The sequence below is a fragment of the Cygnus olor genome, chromosome 16, assembly GCF_009769625.2.
Source record: "Cygnus olor isolate bCygOlo1 chromosome 16, bCygOlo1.pri.v2, whole genome shotgun sequence".
In the NCBI taxonomy this organism is placed as follows: Eukaryota; Metazoa; Chordata; class Aves; order Anseriformes; family Anatidae; genus Cygnus; species Cygnus olor.
Genome location: NC_049184.1, coordinates 2,713,564 through 2,740,079, shown reverse-complemented (window position 1 = coordinate 2,740,079; position 26,516 = coordinate 2,713,564). Strand labels below are relative to the sequence as shown.

General features: G+C 42.2%; 1 long non-coding RNA gene across 4 annotated transcripts in view; it reads left to right on the top strand.

Annotated features, from left to right (window-relative positions):
• The window catches only part of LOC121079115, a 54,266-nt gene that overhangs the window by 8,811 nt on the left and 18,939 nt on the right, over window positions 1-26,516 (top strand). For 2 of the 4 annotated variants that reach the window (XR_005824885.1, XR_005824884.1), the window contains exons 4-11: window positions 10,741-10,810; window positions 12,018-12,213; window positions 12,590-12,729; window positions 15,728-15,805; window positions 17,834-18,044; window positions 23,028-23,132; window positions 24,714-24,760; window positions 24,863-24,934. This is a non-coding gene — a long non-coding RNA (uncharacterized LOC121079115). The remainder of the gene's footprint in view (window positions 1-10,740; window positions 10,811-12,017; window positions 12,214-12,589; window positions 12,730-15,727; window positions 15,806-17,833; window positions 18,045-23,027; window positions 23,133-24,713; window positions 24,761-24,862; window positions 24,935-26,516) is intronic. The other 2 variants (XR_005824887.1, XR_005824886.1) reach the window with 1 other exon arrangement.

Here is a 26,516-nt window from a genome sequence, read left to right as displayed (position 1 = left end):
AAAGGATGTCGGGAAATTATGAAAGTAGGCTTTCACATGTAATATTTATTTGGCTTCCCTTGTACGCGTGTTTTGTATAGTCTTTGAGCAGGTGCTCTATTTGGTGCAGGACCCTGGTCTCATTCTGTGTAGAAGGTGGAGCTGAGCAGGAGATGAGTGATGGCTGGGTAGAGGGAGAAGTTGGTGTCTGATGGGCTCTGTCTGGTTTTGGTACAAGAGCTGGGAGATGTGTAGTAAAAGGCAAAGAATGAAAAGAAATGGATAGTTTCATGGGCAAGGCGTCTGAAGAGTGTAAAACTCTTCTCCAGTGTGAGAGAAGACAATTTAAACTAAACTTCACAATTGGCTGTTAATTTTCCTTTCTTTTCTGTGTTCCCATTTGCAGAGTACATTGCTAGTAGTATTTCTCCTGGCATATGATGCTGTACGTTGAGCATTCTGAGAAATCAGTTTTCAGACATCTCAGTTTGGGTACTCAGTGCTAGCAGAATGTTTTGACCTGAATCTCTTTGTGTTTGTTTCCCATCTGTTAAACAGGAATAATAATATCTTCTCATCTTACGGGATGTTGTTAAAAGAAATTAATATTTCTGAAGCACTCATATGCCATACTGATAAGAGCTCTAGAAGAACTCATGAAAAAATTAGCAACTGTGTCTTCCAAGTAGGTTTTGAATACTATGTGGTAAATAAGGCCTCAAGCCACATGCTGTATAATGACACAGTAACAAGATATTGAATATCTGCCTATTAAGTGAGCACTGTCCATCCTGAGGTAGAATCTGGTGGAAAATAAGGCCTATACTTAAAGGGTGAATCATAATGCAGATGTATAAGGTTTTATGGTTTGCTTTTGTTCTGACATTTTCTAACTTTCGCTCACTTGTTTTTGCAAATGTATAAATGGTTCATGTGCAAAAGGAAACCTGTGTCTGAAAAGAAACAAAACCTGGGTTCCAAAGTGCTTGTTGTTCAAAAAAATGTGCAGGATCTTAATCCTTACATCTGTAGATGAGATGCTTCTTGGTGTCTGGTGGGTTTTGGAGAGGATGAGACTTTACAACTTATACTATTTGGAAAACAGTTCTCAGGAAAGGTTAAATTTCAGCTTGCTGTCTCTCCTTTGTTTTTAAAAGATGGGAAAAGACTTCTAGCTGGGAAAAATGGTATTGGAAATGGTTTTGAAATTAGTACATAGATTCTTACGCATACCTGGATGGGCTCCTGAAAAATTTGCATGGGGTATTACAGCATATTCTTGTATTAACACTTTTTCCTACAGCTTGTGGAAGAGGAAATTCCGAGGTTCTGTAGCAATCCAAGTATATAGCTTTCTCAGAGCTACACAGACTACTTATTAAAGATAAAGGAATATTTTGGCACAAGAACAAATGGGTATTAATTAGCTATAAATAAATTCAGGCTGGAGATTAAATGAAATTTTTTAACCAGAACAGCAACAGGATTGTTGAGTGGCTTCCCAGTGGGAAGAAACATGGAGTTCCCTGGTTCCCTCACGTGGTGTGGTGTCTGATCAAAGTAAACAAGGGGATTTCAGGTCTGAAGATCTGCGTAAGAGCAGATTGGTTTTAAGAACCTAGGAAGTTTGTTTTTTGTCCCATATCTGCCATTCCCTTTTCCTAAAAGCAGCCCCCACAAGGTTAACGTTTACCTTCCCCATTTCACACGTGGAGAGTCTGAAACTCCTAGAGGGATGAAAGGATAAATCCAATCTCCAAAACCTCATTAATGAGGACTTATTAGCAGATCAAGACTTACAAAGGCATCTTTTCAAATGAAAGAGTAAAACACTCTGCCCCTGCCCATCACCTCTACAAACCCTTCCCTGTCCTCTGAAGGATGGAGAGCATTTGTGGAACCGGGGTTTAGCATCACTGCAGTGCTGGGGTGCTCTCAGCACCCCCAGAGTTTATTCTCCTCTTCCTTATTCTCCACAATTTGCAAAGTAGGGCTACCCTGGCTTTGCTGATAAAGGATCCTTAGCAGATGCAGAGAGGAGGAACAATTTCAGGCCTCTTTGCAAGTCACTGGGAACAAAACATAGCTGCCCCTGCACCCTGTCCTTTGTGAGTGATGTAAAGCATGTCTGATTGCTTAGCCATCAGCAGGAGGCAGCTTAGGGTGAACCATTCCTGCTGGTTTGCCACTATTAACATCCAGCAGTACCTTGATGTTTCCTCACTGGCAATAATTTGCAGGATTAAATACTTCAGCCACTCTAAAATTAGTTCCAGGAGGCATTTTGTGCTTTCATTTCAGAGCTCTCAGGAGCCTTTCCTACTTTGTAAGTCTGCTACAGCTAATTACCTGATGGTTACAGTGCTCTAGAAGATTTCAAATATCTGTCTTTTCCACTGCCTAAAGACCCAGGTGGGGTTACTCTGCAGAACTTGTACCAGGAGTGTTTGCCAAACACTGTAACTAGCTCAGACGGCTTTGTGAGATGGGCAAATAAACCACTGCAGACAAAATTGCCTTTGTCCAGTATCTCCATCCAAGATTCAGAGCAAGCTTATTTTTGAACCCTTAAAAGCATTTCGGAAGCCCACTGGAACAAATGTTTTTATGTACTGAGCCCTCTGCATCTGTGTGATCCATTAGAGAGGCTGCAGGATCACGGCAGAAGTTTTCAATGGGGCAGCTTTCAGTGCTGCAGTTTAAGAGTTTGCAAAGCTTATTTATTTTATTTTGACAACACCTGTAATGAGTGGTGGTACTGTTTGTCCTTTGCAGGCATGTAGCTATCAGGGGCAGAATTAGAATACTTCTGGGGCAAGTGAGGAATCTTCTCACATCCGCAAAGGAGTATGGCACCAGGAAGAATGTGGGCCCTCAGTGTGCAGAAATCTCCTGGCAGTGGTGGTCCTCCCTTGAAGATACAGTTCACACTGCTTGGTATTTCTGGCCACCTCCCTGGGCCAGTGCTGGCTATGATCCTTTGGCCCTGCCATGATCCTTTCTATTTTCTTCCTACCCTTTCCCGGCTCCTTTGTGATGATTCATATTCTGAATATATGTGTGTGTCATATATAAAAAGTCTTACTCTTCTGACCACAGCAGAAATCCAGAGAGGTTTGTTTCCTGACATGTGATTTCACGGACTGATTTTTTTTTTTTTTTTTAACTTGGCACCATGCCCCAAAGAAATGAACTCTCTTTTATGCTTCCTAGGGTCGTTCTTAGCATCTTTTAAAACCTGCTTGCTCATTGCTTCTGAGCCATCAAGGCAGGCACAGCTTCATCCACCAGCGCCCAGCCTTACTTTCCTGGGTTTGGTATTGTTGTTGTTAAACCCGTGACAATCTGAAACGCATTACATTTTTTCTTGAATAGTTCTATGCATCCTGGTACCGCTAGCAAATACTTTTCATCTTTGAGCCATCATTGAACAAATTGAAATTGTTCCCTCACTTAATCTGAGTGAAAGGTGTCTATCACCTTCAGCTAGATATTCAGTGAAGCTGTGTACCACTGTTCTCCAGGGTGTTTTCTTAAAAAAAAAAAAAAAAAAAAATTTTAAATGCAACTCACAAGCCATTGCTGTTAACCTCCAGCACAGCATCACTGAATAGTGCAAGTCCTGTTTTTCAAATATAGTGACCTAACGTGACATTTCTAGGCTGTAAATTCCAAGACCCTGATCTTAGTACATAACTATGGATTTATTCCTAGCCAATAGCAGGACTTGGTTGCTTCAACATGATTTTCCGTGTTGGGCATGATGTTTGAAAACCGTGTTCTAAGATTGAGACCTATCTTCCTTTGAAGTCAATGGGAATTTCAGCCTTGACTTCCAGAGCAGGTGGGTTGGGCTCTTTTTCTTTTGTCTAGCACAATTTGTGAGTAATTACTATGCTCCAAGTGCTGGGCTGGATTTTCTAGCTTGTTTCCAAACTGTGCTCATTCTGAGACCAGACTCTTCTTCTGCCTCTCCCAAACAAAATGCTGAAGGAGCACGGGCAGAGGAAATCCGTTCAAACTAAGTAAACAACTAGTGAGGGTAGGCCAGCAGGATTCATTCATGCTCATTCAGCCCAGGCTGGCTGGTTTGATTCCAGTTGGAGCACTCTCTTCATTACAGGCCCCCTGGGGAATGTTAATCTGTACAGTATAAACATTTATAAACATCTACTAAATCATTACACTTCAGCTGCCCCATAAACACTCATGAATGCTTTCCTTAGGCTGCATTGGTTGGGTAGCGTGTGGCTTTTTGGAATGAGCTAACGTGCGTTTGGCACTGGTAGAAATATGGGGAGAGGGCACAGGAGGTTAAATAACATTGTTTAAACTCTGTGACTTATTTAGGATAAAGACAGAAGCTGTTTGTGAAGGATTAAAATGGGACTAACTGGTAGCTGTTGAGGCACAAAGCAGGTTGTAGAGGGGCTAAAACTGCTTTTTAACTTTGCGCATGGGATTTTCAGCGGTACCATTGCCTTCAACACCACAAAAGGCACTTACCACCAGGCCACTTGAGCATTTTGACGTTTCTGGACCCAAGCAATACATCGTGATTCATGTAGGACTGCAACACTAGCTGCCTCTGAAAGAGCTGCCTGATGCAAGAAAAAAATGTCGACATAACTTCTGGAAACTGAGCCAGAGCTAACATAACCAACCAAACTGTAATCAGCCAGGCTGCAGACCCAGGACTTGCTTGTATGGGACATGTGAGTATGTATACGCAGGTAAAATTAAGTATGGTTATGAACCGAAATGAGCATGTATGTATGTTTGCGTCTGTGAAGTGCAAGAATAGTAACCAGGTTTCGATGTACACGTAGCAAAGCAAAACTTGGACCTGCTGAATATGATCTCTCCCTTTGCCTCAAGGTGCGGACATGAATGAGCATTACCAGGGCTAGAGACTTAGTGAGCCCATAGCCAGCTCTAGATGTATATGAATATAAAGGTAGTTAGTAAAAACAAACAAAAAAACCTAGTCATGACCTAGTCTTAAATGCATAAAGGATCCTTCTCTCAATTGTTACTTTTTTGTTTGTTTGCAGAGGTTCTGAACTGATAGAGTTATAATTAATTACCACAAGGTCTGCATATGAGTAAAGTCACCTGAGCAGAAGTTAAACGTGTTGTATGTGAAAGAGTTGTGTTTACTGACAGTCTGATGAACAGATAATAACTTGATTTTTAAACAGTATCTTAGGAAAAAACACAGCATTTAATTGGCTATAATTATATCATATCCTACACTTGAGCAAATACGAGTATGTACATAAATCTGTTTTGCTTGCACGTATCAATGGTATGTGTCTGGAGGTAATATTTTGGTTCAGGGTAACTGTCTTCAGGAGCTGGTAACAGAAGCCTCCTTTTCTGTCTCCTCTTTCTCTACTATTCATAAACATACAGCCACTGCCTAGAGCTACAACCACACCTATTTGTGAAATGAGGACAGAGAAAACAGGATTTTTTCCTAAGTGGATCTGGATGCACAATACAGGCAAGCCAGAGGGAAGAAATCCTCCCTGATAAACACCCAGCCATGGCTGCAGCTTTCCTGCCCAGGCCCCCTGGGGCTGTCATTGCCAAATTAACAGCTGGGGTGAGAACTTGCACATGGAAGGACTCCAAAATCCTTTGCAAAATCCCGAGGTGGTGGGGCAGTAGGCTGCAAGGTCTCCAGACACGGGCAGCAGGCCAAAGGCTTGTCCTGATGCTCCTTGGCCCTTGGTACCAAGAAAAAGGGATGCTGAAGATTGGTTTTACTACTCGTTTTTACTAAAAGCCTCTTAAAACATGACATCAGACCAGACCCAACCCAACATAGGCTAGAGGTGGCTTTAAAGCATCTGCACTAGCAAATTCCCTTGTATGCATATCATCATATCATCAGAAGTTGAATTTTCCACAGCTTTTCGTGACATTTTGCATGTAATGAAGTGAGTAATTTAAAATCTGCTCTGTATGGTCAAGGATCCAGCTCGCAGAAAGTATTACACATTATTAGCTTCAATTGGTCTTGTAACATCCCTCTTAAAGGGTCAATAAATGAGTTTGCCTGGAGGTAAACCAGTTGTTATCAGGCATACAGTTAGGGTCGCAGCTGGAGGGCACTGGCAGGGACAGGCTGTCTGTCTGCTTGTGTCAGAGACGTCAGTCTCTAGCGTCGGTATTCTATTAATTTTACAGTACCTTAAATTCATATTATGATTAGGAGAAATAAGCACAGAGAGAGAGGAGAGAGAGATCTCCTTTCAATAGAAAATGGGTTTTGAAAAATCTGGAGCCTATTACCCTGCCAAATCCTAATGGTATTACAGCTGAACTTTTTTTCTCAGTACTCTGCAAATAAATTCAGAGGTAGCTTTGGATATTTGTTTCCCAACCTGAGAACAGGAACCTCTGAACAAGAGGAAGAAGAGAGCAGAGGAAAGCAAGCAGCATGCAGCTTCAGGAGTGTCAGATTTTTAAGTTCAGTTTTTTATCTTTCAATACCTAAGCTAAAATTTGGTGACTTTTTAATTCAAAAGCAAAAATAAATTTAGTGGTCTCATACAAGCCCCTAGTGGACATCATTTATCCAGTAGAAGAGATCAACATGTGTTTTAACATTATGAGGTCTCTGATTAGAAGGTAAAGCTTGGAAAAAGCTTAGTTATGAGGACTGGGAGACAGAAACTTTTAAAAGTGAATGCTGGCATACGTCATTCCCACTGCTGTTTGGGATGAAATCTGATGTAATATAGCAGTTGCATATATGTCTGGAGCCCAAAGCTACAAAAGTGATGAAATTTACTGTTGACTTGCTGAACATTGACTGAATTGTGGTCAAAGCCAGAAACAATGCTATTTGGGTACTTCAGCTCTGGTTTGAAGTTTGGAGTAAGGGAACTGCAAGTGGCATCTGATCACTAAGCAAAGCTCTTCTGTTTTCCTTAATGCCCTTGCTTACTGTATAGTTAAAAGTTGTTAATGAGAGAGGCCTGCAAGCGTCGCTTTATTGGGATAGGGCTGAAGATAGCAAGAACTTGAGGAATTTTGTAAGCACAGAGTTGGTATTTGACCCTTCCTCCCCAGCGATCGGGACTTTCAGTTGCAGTGTCCCTGGGCGTCTGCAGGCAACATCCAGACATTTAAGAAGGCTGGTCTCATCGAAGCTCCATTAGAAGCATTTAATATTGGCTTGACATGATCTACTGCGGCCTTTGTTCGTATTTCTTCATCTCTCTGAGGGATCGGATAGTGGAGGTGGTGGTGGAGGGGAAGGGAAGAGCGGGGAATTGAGACTGTAATTTCTGTCAGAGCTTTACCAGGAGGACAACGTAAAGCTCTGTCCTTGCAAGGTTAAGAACAAGCACGTGGTTAATTCCTGGACGTGCCCGCCTGGCACCTGACCAGCAGCAGCCCGTGCTCTGCTCCCAGTTTACATGTCTCGGGGTTTCTCCTGGGACCTGGCTCATCCAAGCCTTCTCTGCCACCCTCTCTGTTTCATTTATCGACTTTTTCACAGAAACAACTGCCTCTGAAGAGAAACGTCTTTTGCAACAGCCCTAAAAGTAGCTTGCATTGAATGAGGCTCTCACCCCCTGATACAGGCACCGCTTTTTTCGAGGAACAGCGACTGCATGGGACTGGTCTGCAGAACACAGGTGTACCTGGCCCTGGTTCGTTATGGATGTGCGAGGGGGTGCCTGTAAACCCTTTGGCTCTTTTTTTCCAGCAGTGTGCTACCAGGAAGAGCAGGGGTTGTGCCACAGCAGCACCGATCTCCAGTCAGGATGGGACACTACCTGGTCGCTCAGCATTTGTCGAGAGCTGTCCCAATGTCGTCACACAGGCCCTAGGGAGAACGTACCCCCTTCATAGCTGCTCCTGCCCTCTGTTTCTCTTCTCTTTCTTTTTTGTCAGCCTCCTCCTTGTGAGCATACTTGCTTTTCTCTGCGATTCCTTCCTGCCAGTCGTTCCCTCTCCTGACCCAGGGGGCTTTCCCCCGAGTCACGTTTTTGGGCAGTTTCTGCATGGCAGCAAACATCACTGCCTGCTCACAGCTCTGCTGCCAGGCACCTGGACCTCACATCCCAGGAATACTCCAGGGAAGGGGTTTGTGGACAGGAATATTAATGGAGACTGAATTTTTTTCCCTGAAAGTAAATATCAGAAAATGTTCAGAGAAAGCACTTTTGTAATTGCAGGGGGGCAATTGTGTCCAGGTAGCTGATTCCCATGTTGTTGCCATCTGATCGAGGAGCCAGAACATGACTTTTCAGAAAAGCAAGCCCTGTTTCTAATAGGAAGCCTCATGGTCTTACCTGCAAAGTAAAGACTGATTGTGCCTTTCACAAAAGCTATTTGACAAATAATTTTCAATAGAAATGAACGTATGGAAAATTAAAGATTATTCATGAACAACTGTAAACTGGGAAAAGAGACAAGGTCAGCTGAAGGGAGCCTTATAATTTTGGTCTTGCTCAGAAGCTAGATAAGTTGTACATAGTCCTTATGCTGACCCGATGTATAAAAGCAAATCCTGCAGCTAGCTCTAGAGATAAGCACAGCTTCGGAGTTCCCTGGACAGTGTTTTCCAACACTAATGTGCAGTCCAGCCCAGTGACTTCACGTAACTGAGAGCAGATTTGGCTCTGGTGAGTTTTGCTTCCTCCTTCCTTTGCAGCAGGAGTTTGGGCAGAAGGAAAACTTGGCTCTCAAAAGTTTAGCGCTATTAGTGTGATTTCAATAAGCTATTGGGCCTGTGTCTCAGCCTTCTGCAAGTATTCTGCAGTAAAACAAGAGCACAAGACCTCGTCTGACTCTATACCTGCTCTTCTATGCCAGCGCTTTGAGTGGCAGCTGGAACTGTTTGGTTGGTAATGTCATAGGAAAGAATGCAAGTCCCTCAGAATTAGTCCCTTGCAGACTAAACTCATCCCTATCACAAAACCTGTGCTATGCTTAGCCTGAAGTGGAATAGTGGGATACTTACTGCAGGGAAGGACACGGTGTGCAGACCTCTGGCTTCTAGAAAGCTGCTCTGCTCTAGAAGCTGCAGTGGATGTGTTTTGGAGAGAGGGACAAGGGGAAGGGAGTGCAAACAGTCCTTTTGCCACTGTAATGCAGGTTCCTTAGCCTTTTCCAAAGGTGTCAGTTCAGGACCCTTCCTTAAGAAGAAACGAATAAAAGATTTATCCAAAGACTACTTGTCTGTACGTGTTTTGTCCGTTGGCTATACTGAGTTTTGGGTTGTGCCCTAAATCCTACAGCTGTGCCTCTTAATCATTAAGTAAAGAAAGATAGGCAAAGTTTTCCATCCACTGTAAACAAAAATGTTCCCACTCTGAAGTGCATTTAATGGAGTTTTGTAGCAGTGGTCTCCCAGGCCAGCATATTAGTCTCTGCTTTCCCTCTCTGCCCTAATGGCCGTGGCCAGGAGGGGCTGTTTGAACTGTGAAGGAGGCTGGTTTTTATCCACGTTGAGTGGAGAGGCATAAATTGGCATTCCATATCATCATAAAAAAAATCCCAGCAATTATTAAAAGATTCTTATCTCTTGCTCCCTACATGGATAATGAGATCCCTCTCTGCTGGACTGAGACAGCCTGTCTCTCAGCTCACTTAATGAAATGGACCCAAGTTTGCAAATTAGCATAGCCCTGACTCCAAATGTAACCTCTTGTTGTCTAGTTGTACATCAAGGCCCCTGGCTTATGTCTTTTCTTATTAACACCCCGTAATCATGTCAACCCTCTTTAGTTTTCATTTCCTGTTTCCTTTTACAAATTCACTTCTGAGTTTTGAGCACATTGTTGGATGCCTTTGGATGAGCTGGGATTTTATTTTTATCTCATTTTTAACATTATTGAAGCATAATCTATGGGCACTGGTTGGGGTCTAGGGAATCTGTTTTCTGTTTCATATTTTTGCAGCTTGTTTGCTATGTTATCTTAAGGCAAATCGTTTCACTTGTCTGTGCTTATTTCCCTTACACTTTTTTAAAATTAAATATTTTAGACTGTAAGATCTTGAGGGCAGAGAGTTTTGTCTTGCTGTTTATTCGGTCAGTGCCTTGCAGAGTGTGTTTCTGGTTTCTGCTAGGTTGTCTATGTAATACATGGTTATTAATAATAAGGAACAGTGACGTTGTACTCTAGCAAACACAATATGCTAAAGGCCTTCTAAGAAGTCATGAAGGAAGAGTGCTTTGAAAATCTTTTCCCTTCTTTTTCCCCTGATGTGCAACTTCATTGTTGGACCTTCAGAGTAATAAATCAAAGCAGCTGAAATAAGTGAATCATGATTTCTATTGCCCATATGTATCTGACCCAGTCTGTCTGTGATAAGGCACTGCCCTTCCACTCTATCCACACCTCTGCTAATTATCCTTCACTTTCATGGCCGCTAAAATTCAGTCACACATAAGAATAAGAATAATAAAAGAAAAAGAAAGAGGGAAGTGATTAGTTGTGTACAGATAAGAAGCATCCCACAGTGTTAACAGGATAACAATATTTTTTAAGATTTCTTTTTTTTATTTTTTTCTGGAATTCATTTTCTCTCATGTCCATTGCAGTAAAAAATACTTACAGTTTGTAACACAAAAGATAACTCTTCAATGCAAAGCTTTAGTGTATGTCTTTAAAAGATTTATTCCTTTATCAAGTATTAATTTAAGAAGGGGTGCCTTGTAGGTAAGGCAATGACATCAGTGGTAGGCTACGGGGCAGCAGATTTATTAATTTAATAGGTTTATCCATTTTACAGCTTGGATAATCATATTTCACTAAACTGGTACGCAAGGAGGCTTCAGCCCATCTGACAGCTTTATTCTTGTGTAAGTTAACAAGCAAATTTTGTACTCATGACCTTGTGAATTGTAAAAGTGCGAGGAGCTAGAGAGGAATGACAGACCCAATCCAAGAAACGTGTTAGCATTTCAGTTTTCCTGGGCTAGATTTATAAAGGGAGCAGCGAGGAATCTCAGCTGCAAAGATAACCTAAACAGTTGTTAATTTATGTGGTTTGAGAAAATATGCAGAATTCATTTTAAAAAATAATGGAATGTTAACTTAAAAAGTATGGGCCTAATTTGTTTTTCAGAGACATCAGTTTTACAGCAGAATTGCTACCCTGACAATAGATGAGTTGTTCTTGATCTGGGACAACTATGAAAGAATTGGGCCAGTTTTGTTGAAAGTAAATGTGTTTGTTACATGCTTGTACTTACTAACTAACTGGCTTAGAAATAATGAGATTAAACAAGCAATGGACTTAGGCTTTTAAAAATGCATCTTATAGTTATAAAAACCTCAAGTATATATGTGTGTTTATTAAGAATTTCGTGTTTACTATATAGGAAAGAAAGCAAGCATGCACTCAGGGTTTTTTCATGTTGAAACTGTTGTGAGAAAAATAAGATATTTCCCTGTTTTTGTAAAGCCTTCACTCAAAGCTGGACTCTTTGTAAAAATCATGTTTTGGTTTCTTGTGGAAATGATGACAGTCTTCTAGAAGAAGACATTTCCTGGGCAAAATAAGATTCAATGGAAATGTAACTTCTCTTAGGAAAATTTAACATAGTAAAATTACATAGTAAAATTTAACATAGTAAAATTCAACAAGTAGGGGCCAGTTCAGCTCTGTCCTCTCAATAAAAACAAAAGCTGAACTCCTTACATGGTACTAACTGCAAGCTCTTCAAATGAAAGAGCAAATACCTTGGAACCCATCATAAAATGGTACATTTGGCAGCACTGCAGAAATTGTAGACCTGAGGGATTTATTATCATTTACATTCAAACTCCTTTACACTGTTCTTGACATGCAAAAAGGAATATTTTGTGCAAATCAGAATTAAGCCATGAAGACAGGAATTTCAAAAGCTTGGATGTTAGTAGAACATGACAGGCCAGTCCTGAGGTATGGTGGGCTCTTAATGTACTTCCCTCTGTGCTCCTTGCTTTCTGCACGTCATTCATTTTTGACAGCACGTGATGACTGTTTAGCTCTTCTTAGCAGGTATCAGGAGCTGTCTGTTTCAGGAGGAGAGCAAAGCAGGATGCTTGCTCTGACGTGCCCGTGCTTGGGTCTGTGCATGAATTGCTCAGTGCACAGTGGCTGCACTGGGGTGGGGTGTGCAAGCAGAGAGCTGCGTGAGCACAGACGTTGCACGAGGTGTGGCAAACTCCTTTGCACAGACCAAGCGGGCAGTGGCTTTGAGGAGCTGCAGCTTCCTCGGTAAGGTTTCTTTGGCCAACTTCATGTCCTGCACCAGCCACTTGTACTTTCTGGTTCATACACAGCAATAGTTAGCATTGGGATTTAAAACACTGCGGATATTTGTGTTTGCAAAAGAATTCAATTTTAAAGAAAATATTATAAATCATGTTACGTTTTGGGCTGATGCATTTACAACAGCATCTGAATTTTCACCCTAAAATATACAAGCATATGTCACTCCAGGGAAGCACTTTTCTTCTTTTCTAGAAATGAAATTTTATTGCCTGGTCTGCTCTAGACAGAAAGCATTACATGAACCTCCTATTTAGTTCTTTTTAAATGTGCATGGACTGAAATTCTTATTTTATCTTGCCATTCACTGTGCTCCCTGCAGGTCTGGCAGAACTCCTCCATTAGATGCTTCTCAGCTCTGTGGAGATTTGCTTCTGCTGGATCCTGTAGTCTGAATCACTTGTTTTCCCTGACTGTACGGCCTGTTCATCAGTTGGAGCAATGTTTCCAGAGCATTGTCATGTAAATGAAACCTCCATTTCATCTCCTACCATGCAAGGGACACACAGCATTCAGTGTTTCAGATATATAAGAGGATTCTGAGTGCAATCTTACCACAAATACGGAGAAAAAAAAGCAGCTCCTTGGTATTTGTGAGGACAGGTCCCATCAGGCTCAAGAGGCTTTGGTCATTCCCTTTTCTGTTCTTCCAAGAGGGGGAACTTTGCTCACTGAAACCTGCGCAGTCATGGGGATGTTTTATCGTTGGCTGTGGATGCGTTACCGGTTGGGATCCCTAATTATTATCAATTTGCAGATTGCCTTGAATGTCTTATTAAGATTCCTGAGGAATGATTGATCATAATCAAAAAATTAATCACCAATCAGCCCTGGCAATTAACATTAGCAAGTCTATTTGCATATATCTGATAATTTATGCTGCTGCTGGAAGAAGGGACTTTTGCTGAATATTATTGATTAGGGGAGAAGAGCCAGATGCTTCTATCATTGGGACATTAGGCTTTATTAGATAGGGCTACTAATGTGTAAGAAACTGAAGGGCATTACTGCCGTCTGCCACAACATAGGCGTCTTGCTATGGAAGGTGGAAGAAGGAACTTCATGAATGCATCCACTGGAATTTCTTAAATGTCAAGAAGTGGGATAGGGTGCTTTAAGGAAGCTTTGATTTTTGGCTCTTATTTATGCCTTAAATATCAGTTATGAGAAAAAAAAAAGAAAAAAAAAGCTTGATAATGCTAGGCTAGATGGTGAGATTTACATTACAAGAAGTTACGTATTTACTGTAATGAATAAAGTATCTGCAGGCTTGTGATGAATTTCACTAATTGTTGTACTACTTACAGTATGAAGAATTGCATAATAAAGTCCTATAATTTCTTCATATTTTTTTCTTCTTAAACAGCCTTTTATTAATGCATTTTTAAAGAGAAGTTTATACCGTCAACTGTGTTTTTGTCTTGAAATTGTCTTGCAGTTGCTTATAGGATACCGCATGTGTTTTAGATGTTATGAGCCTCGTCAGGTTTTTTGACATTTATAATCTTTTTGTAACAGTAGCCTTTGGTTTTGCTTCAACACTCTTCAGTGTGTCTCATACCTGGTGTTGTAACTGCAGCTACATGAAAATGTACAGTCTGCTGTCATAAATTCAGATTTGGCACTCATGTATAGATGCTTAAAGATTGGGAACAGATTCATTTAAGCCAGTAGGCAGAGTGGTAACAGTTTATCATCTTCAGCCAACGCAACTCCAAAAAAGACAGCAGAATTAAATCCATGTCCACTAATGAGAGGTGGTAAACATTTTAAGTAGCAGAGTTGTGATGAAAACAAAGGCCAAGAAAAACAGGATTTCTCTCTCCAGTTTTGAACGAAAAAAAGTGGAAGAATTTGAAAGATGTTTTCATTAAAAAAAAAAGCATTTTTTTGATCAATTTTAATTTTTAACTTCTAGCTTTGTTGCATGCTAGGAGCCTTTGTAATTCATACAGGATTTTAGGAGAGACTTCTGTATTGGATCTCTGAAACTGCTGCTTTTAAGACTAAAAAGTTCTCTCTATAAACCATGAGTAAATCATAGTAAAATCTATTCTTATTGTAGCTAGATTGGTTTATTCTCTGATGTCAGCTGTGTGCTTATCTCAGTGTTCTTGAATGAAGATTTTATTTATTTATCTGTTGGTGCACACTAATCTCTTTTGCAAGCCATGAATGCTGTCATTAATATAGTTGGTGTGCGCGCGCGTCTTTTGGCTTCATTTTCCTCCTATCAATATGAATTCTGCATTTTATTTCAAATGGGAACAGAGTCAGTCCCCAGTTGCACTGCAGTAATAGTATTAAAGAAGTCTGAGATTTCACTCACTTTTCTTTCGGTGAGCATTAAGAGAAAAGAGACTATCATCAAACCCCGACTGTACGCTGTTTGGGGGCTGGATTAACCAGCTAGAACAGCTGCTTTTGGCTGAAGTTAGTCGGTAACCATGAGATCTTGTCACTGCAAAGTGCAGAGGTTAATTGAAATCAGAGAGGCAGAACCCATTCAATTGTCCACGTAATTATGCCCAGCTCCCGTCTCCCTCCCATAAACATCAGCCGCTGACCACTCGCCGCTGAACGGGGAGGGAGCCGCCGCTGCCCTGTCGCCGTTTGGCACGGTGGCTGGGATGTGTTCAACAGTTGAGTCGCTGAAACCGATAAAAAAAATGCCTGCACCGGGGGAAAGGGGTATGTGCCTGCAAAGGGGGAGTCGGTGACATCCCCATACATCATCCCCCAGCCCTAATGTTACCGGTTTTTGCTGAAAGCTGGTAATGCTTTGAGATTTATGGCAGGTGGGCTCTGCTGAATGCACGGCTTTGGGTAGGAAGACTGGGGACGTGATGGTTGGGATGCTGCAGGAATGGCAGGGTTTTTACACAGCCTTTTTGTGCTATCATATATTATGGTTGAAATACGTAATTTTTAATTCCTGTTTCACCAAACTGATATGAATGGTGGAATTTTGCTAATGAGTATTAAATATCAGATGTTTATTGGGCTGGTAACTTCCTCCAGGCTTTCTGCAGTCAGCAGTTACGTACTATTTACTTTACAGCAACGAGGCAAGCAAAGCAGATTTCAGAACTGAAGGAACGTAAGGTACTAAAATAGGTCTGAGTCTTGACACCCTAGCCTGACCCTGGGGAAGAAAATTCTCCACTGCCTTCAGTGGGAGCTGGCTGGGTAAGCAGAAAAGAAATCTGCCCACTTGGGGAAATTTTGAATGCTTGAGCTTAAAGATGAAAAATAACTTTGAGACATAATAATTAGAGCTAGGTGGACTATGGGTGTCTTAAAAACTAGGATACTTGGATAATGAGTCTAAAAATCTCATATCATCTTTGTCCAAATTATCTGTTTGAAAACCTCACCTTCCTGCCATATAATAGGAATATTGAGCATAGGCCTGCAAAATGCATTCCCTTTTCTTCTGACAGCCTTTCTCTTCCAACAGAAGCCAGGCTCGCACGTGTCTTCAGACTAGGCTGTGGAGGAGCCCCCCTTCTGCCCGGATTTCTGCTGTTGGGTGCCGGTACGCCTGTCAGTGTTGTGTCACTTGGGAAATGCAGTCTGCAGCCAGGACCCTGTTGTCACGAGCTGCACAATACCCCATGTCTTGAAGCTTTTATTCAGTGATTTTAATCGCTGCTGTCTTTAATCTAGATTCAAGTGACTGTTCTCCTCCGCGGTACATCTGCCTGTGGGTAGAAACTGAGAGTGCTGTGAAATGAGGTCCTTGTTCCAATCACAGGAAAGTGTATAAATCACACAAATGATTCTTATGAATAATTCTCCAATATCTTGTTACTCATCCCCCAGACATAACAATGTAGCAGTGCTAGTAGAAATTTTCTTCTGTAAACATATTAAAATGAAAATGAAACATCTTTGGATCTGCTTTCAAAAAGGCAAAAGCAAAACCAAAACTGCTGAAATCCTGTTAATGAAAACTTTGTTGAATTTCACAGCCCTTATTAATTTTTTTAAAACAAACAAAAAATCCTAAAAGTTCACTTGTTTTTACAGCCAGCAGCATTTTCTGTTTGTTTCTGTGTTTAAGAAAAACAAAAATTGATCAAAGTTACTTGGTTCTGCCTTATTCAAAGTTATTGTTTTGAAATGAGACTTTATTTTTGTTGAGCAACTAAAAGTGGTCATTTCTGTTCCGTATAGGCCTGGACCTAATACTTCATAAAAGCTTCTTCTCTGATGGGGTGACAACTTGAACACTACACAGAACCGTGGAAGGTGTTCTGTATATAATTTATGTGCCTGGGCCATGTTCTGAGCCCATACACCACGGAGAAGGAGAAGCTAAATCAATCACGAGTGATTTCCTGTGAAAGCCGGATCACATCCACCACCCATTTGCTCTTGGCTGGCTGAGAAATGACTATTGGGTCATGCTGAAATGGGGGGCAAAATCTTAGCAATGTGCTGCACACAACGGAGTCTCATTTCAACTTCATTTCCAGAGGTCCACAGGCTGTAGCGGTTCCACGTAGCCCAGCAGTGTCTGGCACCTGCACTGTCTTCTTGGCTGCTGAGCTGGTGCCAGAGGTGGGGAAAACTTTTTGGTGGCAGTGGGGATAGTCTAGGCTTAAACATTTTCTTATCTGCAGAAAAATACTGAGAAAAATGCAATTAGTCTTCAGTTATAATGTGAATGTGGAGATAAGCTGGAGAAATCCGAGTTTGCAGTGGAATATTAGATGCAGAATAAATGTTTTCCATTCACTTGCTTAATATTTCATACAGTCTTGGAAATGTTCTGCTGCCTGACCCTCATGTTTGCAGATTATTTCTACATCTGTCTCAAAGCCGTACCCTCGTCAAATGGACCAAGCAGCTAGTTTCTTAGTTAAAATAACAATAATAAAGTGTACGAGCACCCAGGCGTGCTGAACATCCCATCCCCATAGCTCATTCTCAGCTCAGAAGGCTCAGCTACTGCCCCGTGCTCGCAGGCAGAAGGAACACACGGCATGTGCTCGCTGTTGGGTTTTCCTATTTCTTCTTGCTTCATATAAACATGAAATTCCATATGGAGCTTTTAATGGTTGCTTGGAAATTGGATGTCGGTCACCCCAGAGGGATGCATTGGCATTCTGCACCTGATTGCATTTCTCTGTTCTCCCCCAGAGGACGAGTCAAAGGTTATGGTTCAGAGGGGAAGGACTTTGTCGACAGCAGGTTCTCCTCAAGTTGAGAGGAGGATTTTTCGCTTTAATAGCATAGAGTAGGATGGAAATTGTTGTTTGAGTTTGCGTATGTGAATTTAGGAACCTGATCCAAAGTAAACTGACATGAACAAGAAAGTTGATACTGATTCCAAAATAAGTTGTTCCCATCCTAAACATTGGAAAGAGGAGTAAAGCAAAACAAACAGAAATGAAGCAGTTCAGAGCTAGGCACTAATTTCCATCTCTCTTTTGTTTTCCACACTTGTTTAAGGAAAGCAAAAAATTGCTTTTCTGAACTTTAATATTTCTGAATACCTTTTTGAAAACTCCAGAAGCTGAAATATTTTCAACTTCCCTTGTAATTCTGTTCCCTTCAGTGTGACCTTACAGCGGTGCCATTCCCTCACCGGGTGGTGGCATGCAGCGGTGACATTCCCTAACTGCCCGCAGTGGATCTAGCACACAAGTCCAAGAGCCCACGAGTCCAAGAGAGTTCACAGAGCGCTTCTCCACCCTGCTTTGTTGCTGGTTCCTGAGCCGATATCGCTGTGCCACGTACTGCTCTTTGTATGTGCAAGCTCTCCTAAGGTGAGTGTGACTCACTTCCCCGGTGTGATGTAAGGATGCTCTGGGCTCCGTTGCATTAGTCACACGTTTGCTAGTGGTTCACAGGATAATGCTGTGCCACGTAACAATTCCACAGCTGGGGAGTTCAAGGAGAAGAGGACGAGGTCCAGGTCCCCTGCACGCAATTCTCCTAAGGGGCCTGGACCTATCTGCATCAGCCTGGGTCACAGGGGGATGGTTTATAGCAAAATCTCCTACCTGACTCCTCCAAAATGCAGTGCAGTGCTCCGGGATTCTTGGCCTTTCGGTGCCTGCAGTGGTAGTTATACAGAACGTACGGGTAGGAGACCAAGCGCCAACATCTGCTATTGAATCTGAGCTGCTAAACTATGACTCTGCAAGTTATTTCAATAAATCTACTCTTTTAAATTTAATGAGGGAACTGAAATCTGTCCTTGGATCTGGATGATGCTGTGTGAAACAATGATGGCCAGTTAACAGCAGTATTTCCAATTCCAAGGATTTAGAAATCATGAGTCAGGCTTTCCAAACCTTAGAAATAATGAAATATGTTTTTGAAAAGAATATTTCAGGCTACATTCAGTTTCTGCTTTCTCAATTTTTTGGGCGCAATTGCTTCACTTGTAAAGTTTTCCAACAAGAATACATGGTTTCTAAGATTGCTATTTAAAATGAAACTCAGCTTCTGACATATTTCTGTGTTCTAGATCTAGGCTTTAACAGCAAGACCAAACATTCCTCGTAAATTTATATGTGCTAACAAATGCAAACTCCTTGCCAAATTTTATATCCCCCAGAATATGCAAGGAGTGTCAGAAGTGAAAAATAAATCTGTGATAATTTCCTAGTTCTGTACTATGGGTTGCACAATTTTAAGACAAATGTAGATCATGTGCAGATTCTGTTACACTGGTTTCATTCAAAGATAACTTCACTGCTCTCAGCTAGCCAGTAATGTCTGCTCTAGCCTTTAAATGTGATCACTGAAAATTCAAGATATGTAGGAAATAACTCTAATAATCTTTTTATTATTATTTGTCTCCTGCATTTGTATGGGGATTACCTTGCTTTTTTTCATTTCTTTTTACTTTTAAGCTTTCATATTTTATTTTGAATACCCTTTCCTTCATTGGTGACAGCTAAAACTTGAAAAAATGAAAATTGAGATTCATAACAATCACCTAATGGCTGAGGCCAAGGCTGTAATGAAAGCATCAGTCATCTTGAGGCCTGAGATAAATTCACTAGAATTAATAAATTCACTGGAATTGGCAAGGAAGGAGAACTTGCCTTGTGATCCAGTTGCTCTGGCCTTATGTGATTTTATTGTAAGACTGCTGTTGCGTTCCCAAGGTCTTTTAAGACTGGCACTCACTTCTGATAGACTGTATATTGTTCTCCCTTTAAAATTGTGCTCTTTTTAGTATATTTGCATGGGAATTTCCAAACAGACCCAATCCAGCTCAAGCCTGGCATTATTAACACAGGCAAATCTTATTCTCACCCAAAGAGAAGGTCCCCTATCACTGCAGTGTCCTGCACCCCGTGGTGTTTGTGTCCCTCTGCATACATGCGTGCAAGCAGGGCTCAATCCGCAGCACAAGCAGATTGCTCTAGCTCTGTTGATGGCAAAAATAAGCCTCACTTGACGTCAGTTGTAGTTATAAAACTTTCCAGATACTGAAAGCTTAACTGCTTCTCTGGTATATGAGCTTCATGGAGTTTGGTGGAGTTTGCAGGAGCTTGCCTGCTCCAAGGACTTATGCCAGTGTTTTCAGGAAAGTTTTTTTTAAAAATGTGTTTTTCAATTGTTAACCATAATTGAGATAATATTGCAAAAATCTCTGTAGCTTATTGACCTGACAGAGTGTAAACAGCTTTTTGGAAGCCTCCTGATATGAAATATTCCAGTCTTTGTATTGTTCTTGTACATGAATTGCACAGAGAGAGTAAGCAATAAAATACCAGATGGATTTCCTTTGAAACGTAATTACTGTCCAGGTGCAGAGCCCACTTTTCATAGTCAAAGATTTCCATCATTTTAATGGGGTTCTTTTAAGTCGCAGTATCAGCGTCCCCTGACCTGAACCATCAGGCAGAGTGCCCCGCATACAGTAAGGGTGAACGAAGAAAGGGGTTCACCTCTCAGTCCATTTTGGCCACTGATATTTTTCCTGAGACTGGCAGTCGAGATGCCCCTTGGTGCCCATCCTGGCAGAGACTTTCTCCAGGGCACACATCTGGCCAGAGGGAGCTGTGCTGAAACTCATTTCTTCTTTGCGCAGAGCCAGGCAAGAACATTTTTTTTTTTATTATTTTTTCTCCTCTTTTCCTTTCAAGGGAGCAGAGCAATAAAATAATAATAATAATAATAAAAGGCACAGCCAGTCTCCCCTCCCATTCTGACATGTTGAGTGCCAAAACTCAGATCAAGTCTTTAAGGTGAAGTGAGAAGGCAATGAAAACAGGGGCTTTATTATAAAGGCAGGGCTGTGAACTTTTTAACTCTCGCACTGCTCCCGGATGTGACTCTTCACACTGCACACAGCTGCTGAACGCCTCCAGCAACTGTGGGTGGTGGGTGAGGAAAGGGGAAGAGGTGGTTTAGCTATGCACAATATTTCCCATAAGAAATAAAGCAATAGAATCTCACCTCACTGCCTGTTTTTCCACATATATTGAGACGGGAATGTATTTATATAACCCTATTAAAAGGGAACACTCAGTAGCAAACTCAGTCTTTAAATAGCTACTGTTCTGCATACTCCAGTCTCCAAACTCCTCAGTTTCAACTCACACCCACTTACATTCTTTTGACATATTTCTCAGGTTTTTTGTGACTTCGGGGTCAAATCCAAAACTTACTGAATGCAGTTGAAAGACACCCTCTGAATTCAGTGGAATTTGGATAATACTCTTAGAGCTCAGATACCATGCTGATAAATGCAATAAATTACATAGACAAAAGTTGCCCATTTTGGGCTAGTTCCACTTCTACAGAAGCAAATGGAACTGTTGCTCTTGACTGCCACAGGAGTCAGTTCTGGCCCTTCTCTGTTGGTATTTCAGCAGCTCTCAAGACGTGTTACAACGAAGGGGAATACCTCTGTCTCCCATTTACAGATGAACAAACTGAGGCACAGAGCCATGATTAAGCCTGCGGGTCAGGCAGGCAGTGCAGCAGAGCTAGAATTAGACCCAGATACCAGTCCTTGGACCACCCAGTGGAAAAAGAGCCTGTTAGCTGCTAGCCATCCTGTGGACTGCTGGTGCTACCAGGTCCTACCGATGCCAGCAGGAGTGGAGGGCAACCAACATCCTCCCATAAATCATTGAGCGTTAATAAACCGAGCAGCTCTTCAGAAGCATTTTGTTTTTACCACCAAGATGCATTATTTCATCCTTTTTTTTTTCCCTCAGAATTCATATTTTCCCTTTGACTCCTGTTATTTTGGTTCCATTTAGCAAATACATTCTTGTGTTTTTTTTTCCCCTGTGTCCCTCCAGCCACCTTAGTTTGCCTTTTTTTTTCCTTCTTTCCCTTAAAAACTTTTTTCCTCATTCAGTGCACTAAGTGGATTTACGACCCATTTAGGCAGCGTACAGTGGCATTGCTTTTACAGTTCAGAGGCAGAAGGGCCATAAAAAGATTTACAGTTACAGCAAGAGTCGGTTGCATGGAAGTTCGAGACCCAAATTAGACAAAGGGAGCGGGGCTGTGTGAGTGGCCAGTAAAAGAAGCTTGGAAACAAAAACAAATGGAGCTGCTGTTAGGGGGGGAGGTTGGGGTGGGGGGAGAGAAAGAGGAGGAAAAGCTGCCTGTTAACTTCATGTTGCTATTGCAACAGCTCTGTTAATTCTGTTATATAAAGCCATTTTTCCTCCTTTTTTTCCTCTCGCTCGATGTTGTTGTTGGACGGGTTTCCTCTGCAAACACAACTCTCAAACTGGAGAGCAGCAACTTCACACAGTAGTTGAGATCCCAAGGCAGATATTCCCAGGATGTTGGCAGCTGCTTTTGCTGCTGTTGCTGGGACTCCAGGATGCAAACTCCAGAGAATAAAACCTAGCAGCATAAGGACTGGGACCAGTCAGAGCGGGGGACTTCACGTTGAATTGCACAAAGTTAATCTGACTTTTAAAAGAAGCTAGAAATTGGAAAAGAAAGACATCCTGTCCCCCTGCTAAAGTATTCCTGCTAACTTCAAAAGAAACAAGACCAGGCTTGACCAAATCCATAACAAGCTGAGACAAAGGGGAGATTTGCCACCAACACCAAGGGAACGTGTCTGGGCACAGAAAGGGAGACTGGAGCTGGAGTCTGCAGGAGGTCAGGGCTGAGCTGTTGTGAGCCCCAGACCATATGCTGTGCTGTCAGAGCTACGGGCAGAAACTGCTTTGGAAAGAAATGTGTCCTTAAGGGCAGTGTGAAAGGATGCCACATTTGTGTGGGTCTATAGATGTGGTCAGCCAGATGGGTACAGACACTCACATCTGCTCTATGGGGTCAAGCTTTGATGCAGGCCAGTTATAGTCTGTACCGTGGCACTGCACCTGTGCTATTAAGGTTTTTTTGAGGATCTGAGCTTAACAGGTCAGGAATAACAGCATGCTAATGCAGCATCAGGGCTTGAAACTGGTTGGAGCGAGGGTGAGCACAAGGCTGCCTGCACTCACCCACAGAGACAGGCTCTGTTGGAGTGCAGCAGAATGGCTCCAGTAATGTCTCCAGCAAGCCTATATTTGACTTATTTACTTCACCTTGTAGGACCATTATTGTAGCTATGTAAGTATATGGTCTGGAAACAAGCGTAAGTAAGCTGTATGTGTAAGAAAGACAATATTTCTCAGTTCTGCTGTAAGTGCTTGTTTATTTTAGATAGTTGGAAAGCATGCTATTGTTTTGTTTTTCTTCTCATTGACACTGTATTTATTCTGCTGCTCCCATTCCTAACCAACTTCCTGCTCAAAATATCGCTTTAGTTCCACATAGATATGGCGCTCTTCGCTTCCTGAAGCCGTCACGTAGCGATGCAATCGGATCACCTTCTGGGCTCCACTCACTTGGTGCCTGCATTTCAGAAGCGGGTGAGCTGTCTCTTAGTTGCTTTATTCTTAATTTCTGTTGGTGATGGGGAGTTTGTATTGCCTCATTTATTGAGTGTAAGCTTCACTGGTGAAGTTCATGACATTACTGGTTCCCCTGGACCTTTGTTTTCTTGGCTTTTTGGCTGTCCTTTGCTCGCTGTGTGCTCATAGCTCTCTGGTGAGATTAGTGTTACTGGTGGTGGAGAGGACACTGGGATCCTCTGGATGAAAAAACACTTCATAATGATGCACTTTTAATCCTTGTTCTTTTCCCACATTCTCACACGGATGCTAACACTCAGCTTTCAGGCTATCTATAAGAGGAAAAAAGCAATCAGAATGCTTTCCCCTACATCTTTTTTAGAACTAGTTCTTCCTTCCTCAGACGAGAGATCTCCTACTAAGATGAGTGGTAATATGTTTAAAAGCTTTGGCTGGTGTTTCGCTTTCTAGATGAACAAGCAGCCAGCTTCAGAGAGAGGCTTCAGCCTAACCCTGAAATGAAATATCGCCCAGGCCTCTATTAAAATGTAAAAGCAGACTGACGATAGCCAGACGTGCATCTCCTGCCCCTTTCCTCTCTCCTCCTCCCAAGGGCAAGGCGGGAACGCTGCCGTCCCCCTGCAAGCTCAGGCCCATGAAGCGTGCGCTGCTGGGCTGCTCCCTGCACCTTCGCAGCGCCGGGCTCTGCTGCTCGGCTGTGTCAGCAGCCTGCCAGCTGGCTCCCTGTCCAGCCCCTGGTGGGTGTGCTGCACAACCCTCAAGTGACCAGTCATCTGGGACTCCGATGGATTTCTGCGGGTACCACTGGAGGTTTCCAACAGGACACTGAACCATTACAGTTCTGCCGTGTCAGGGCTGTTCCTCCCTCTTTTGGACTTGATGATCCTTATGGGTCCCTTCCAACTCGGGATATGCTATGATTCTTTCTCCTCCTTTTCGCATCCCTCCCTTGCTCTTGCCCTCTACTCTCTCCTTCTCCCCTTTCTTTTTCAATTCAAAGGGCCTTGAACTCCTGGGAGTGACTTGACAGATGAGAGGAAGCAGTGAAATGGAGAAAAAGAGTATATTTTATGAGCAGTGGTTCAAATGTATTCTTTGGGTCCTATTTTTTTTAACGTGAATATGGTTGTATGGACAATAAAGCAATTTCCATGAAAAATTGCTACAGTGGTAAACTGCATCATTTTGGGGGAAAAAACGATTGCGAATGAATACGGTCTTTTTTGATACATACCAGGTCTTTATTTCAGGTAGATTTTTCCTCTTGTTCCCTGCTTTTGTTCTTTTCCTTTTTCTTCTATATTTAGACAAGAAAAGATTTATTTTTTTTTAAACAGTCATACAGTAACTTTCAGACTTCTTTATTATGATTCTATTCATTTTAAAACCAAATCAGTGTTTCCAATTCAATTGGTAAAAACCTGAAAAACACTTTGGAAACATTTTGAAAAAATGTCTACTACTCTGAGATTCTTTACAGAACAGAATATGCATTGCCTGGAGGGTGAGCCAACTGTCTTCTTTCTCCATAAAGTAAATAGAAAGGATTTTAAAAGCTAAATTTTAATGATGTCACAGGTCAATACAGCCCGGATGCAATGCCAGGTCTAAGATCGTCAGAAAAGGTAAGTTACTTAATTTTTCCATTGAAAAAATGGGAATTGAGCTTGAAATTGTTCAAGCTCCTTCCCCCTCTTGTTTTGCCTTGCACTTAACACCTCCTTCAGAACTGAAGATGAGGACCGTGCAGGCCTGCAGAGGACTCAGGTGCCCTCCGTGCCCCCCTCCTCCATCCCCAGGTGGGTTCCCCTGTGCCAGGTGATGTTTGGGTGCAGGAGGTGCTGTCGCTGCCTCCAGCCCAGCAGGGACATGCACAGGGCAAGTCCCTCGTCCATAGCAGGGCTCAGGCCGTCCAAGTGAGCTGCCTATCAGCAGTGACTTTTACTTAACCTAGGAGGCCCCCACATCCCCTTTAAGCTGTTTTCGGCCGTGTCTCTGAGTGTGTAATGTGCTCCGTAAACAAATAACCTGTGTTTTTGTAACTGGGTCAGTAGGAGCTGAGTTGTACTTCCAGCACAGGACACGGGGAGGAAGTGGTGGGATCAGGAGCAGAAGGGGAGACAGCAGCAGCCTCAGACCCAGGGGACTGTGAGGAAGCAAAATAGGGATTGCTGCCAGAACAAATGCAGAGCCCTTTGGGAAACCATCCCAAGGTTGGAGAACAAAGAGGGACGGGAAGGGACAAGTAATGGGAGACCTCCAAGGGAGATGTCTGTCATGGGCAGGTAGCTCCAGCAAGGCTTTGCCCCTACTTCCAGGTTGCACGTTGCCATCTTGCTCTGTTATCACACCTCTGAGGAGGTTGTCTCCAGACACTGAGCCTAGAGCCTCTGGAAAGTAAAAAGCATGATGGAGTATTGCCAAAATGAGTGGGGAAAAAAAAGAGGTGCATTTGCTTGAAAATAACAGTAACTTTGTACATCTCCATATGTGGTCCAACTTTGGGGCTGCAATGAGGATCCTCAAAAGTATTTATGTGGCGAAAGGTCCGTGAGGTCTCGTCAAGGCACAGTGTTGTGTTAGAGAGAACAACATCTGGGAAAATTCCTGGGCCTGTTTCCTCCCAGGTTGATCTGCCAGAGTTTATGGCCCTCTGACTTGTTTTTTAAATTTTACCTTCCAGATTTAAATCATCACTAAAAGGGCACATCTCGACTTCTGTTTACTCAAAAACAAATAAAAAAAAATCTTATTTTCACTCTTTGATTTCTCTAGGAATTTTAGTGTAATTAGTCTTTTTTTTATTCTACAAATGACTGTGCTCAGCATTGTTTTGGAATAGTTATTAGTAAACTGCAGTTCCAAAACCTGCAGGCGGCACCCAAGAGCACTAAATATGATTTCTCCAAGCTGTCTATTTTTATCGGCCAGATTCTGATCTCAGTCACTTTACGAAGCTTTGTTGGCTGATGTAGATGAGAATCTGGTCCTTTATTTTAGTAAAATGAGGCTTCACTGATTTACAGATGGAAAAAAAAATAAAAATCTGTCACAGCTTCTTTTTCCCTAGAGTTGATGACTTCATTTTGCTGTTCAGCGGTCCATGGAAGGCTTTTTGGGTGCTGGCTTTAGGAGTGGGTATGGTAATAGAGACCTCTCGTAATGAGCCGGGGAGCTGCAGAGTCTCACCCTCATTGACAGGAGCAAGAGAAATGGCTCACGGGCAAGCTGAAGCAAAATGTGCAGTTACAGGGATACAGTAGCGATACAGCAGCTAAGATATCCTGCCAAAACGCTGTCTAAGTAGCCATTAATGGACATCTGAGTTTTGTTAAATAATTAATGTGTCTGTTGTGTTTTTTTCTTATAGATCTTTCAAGG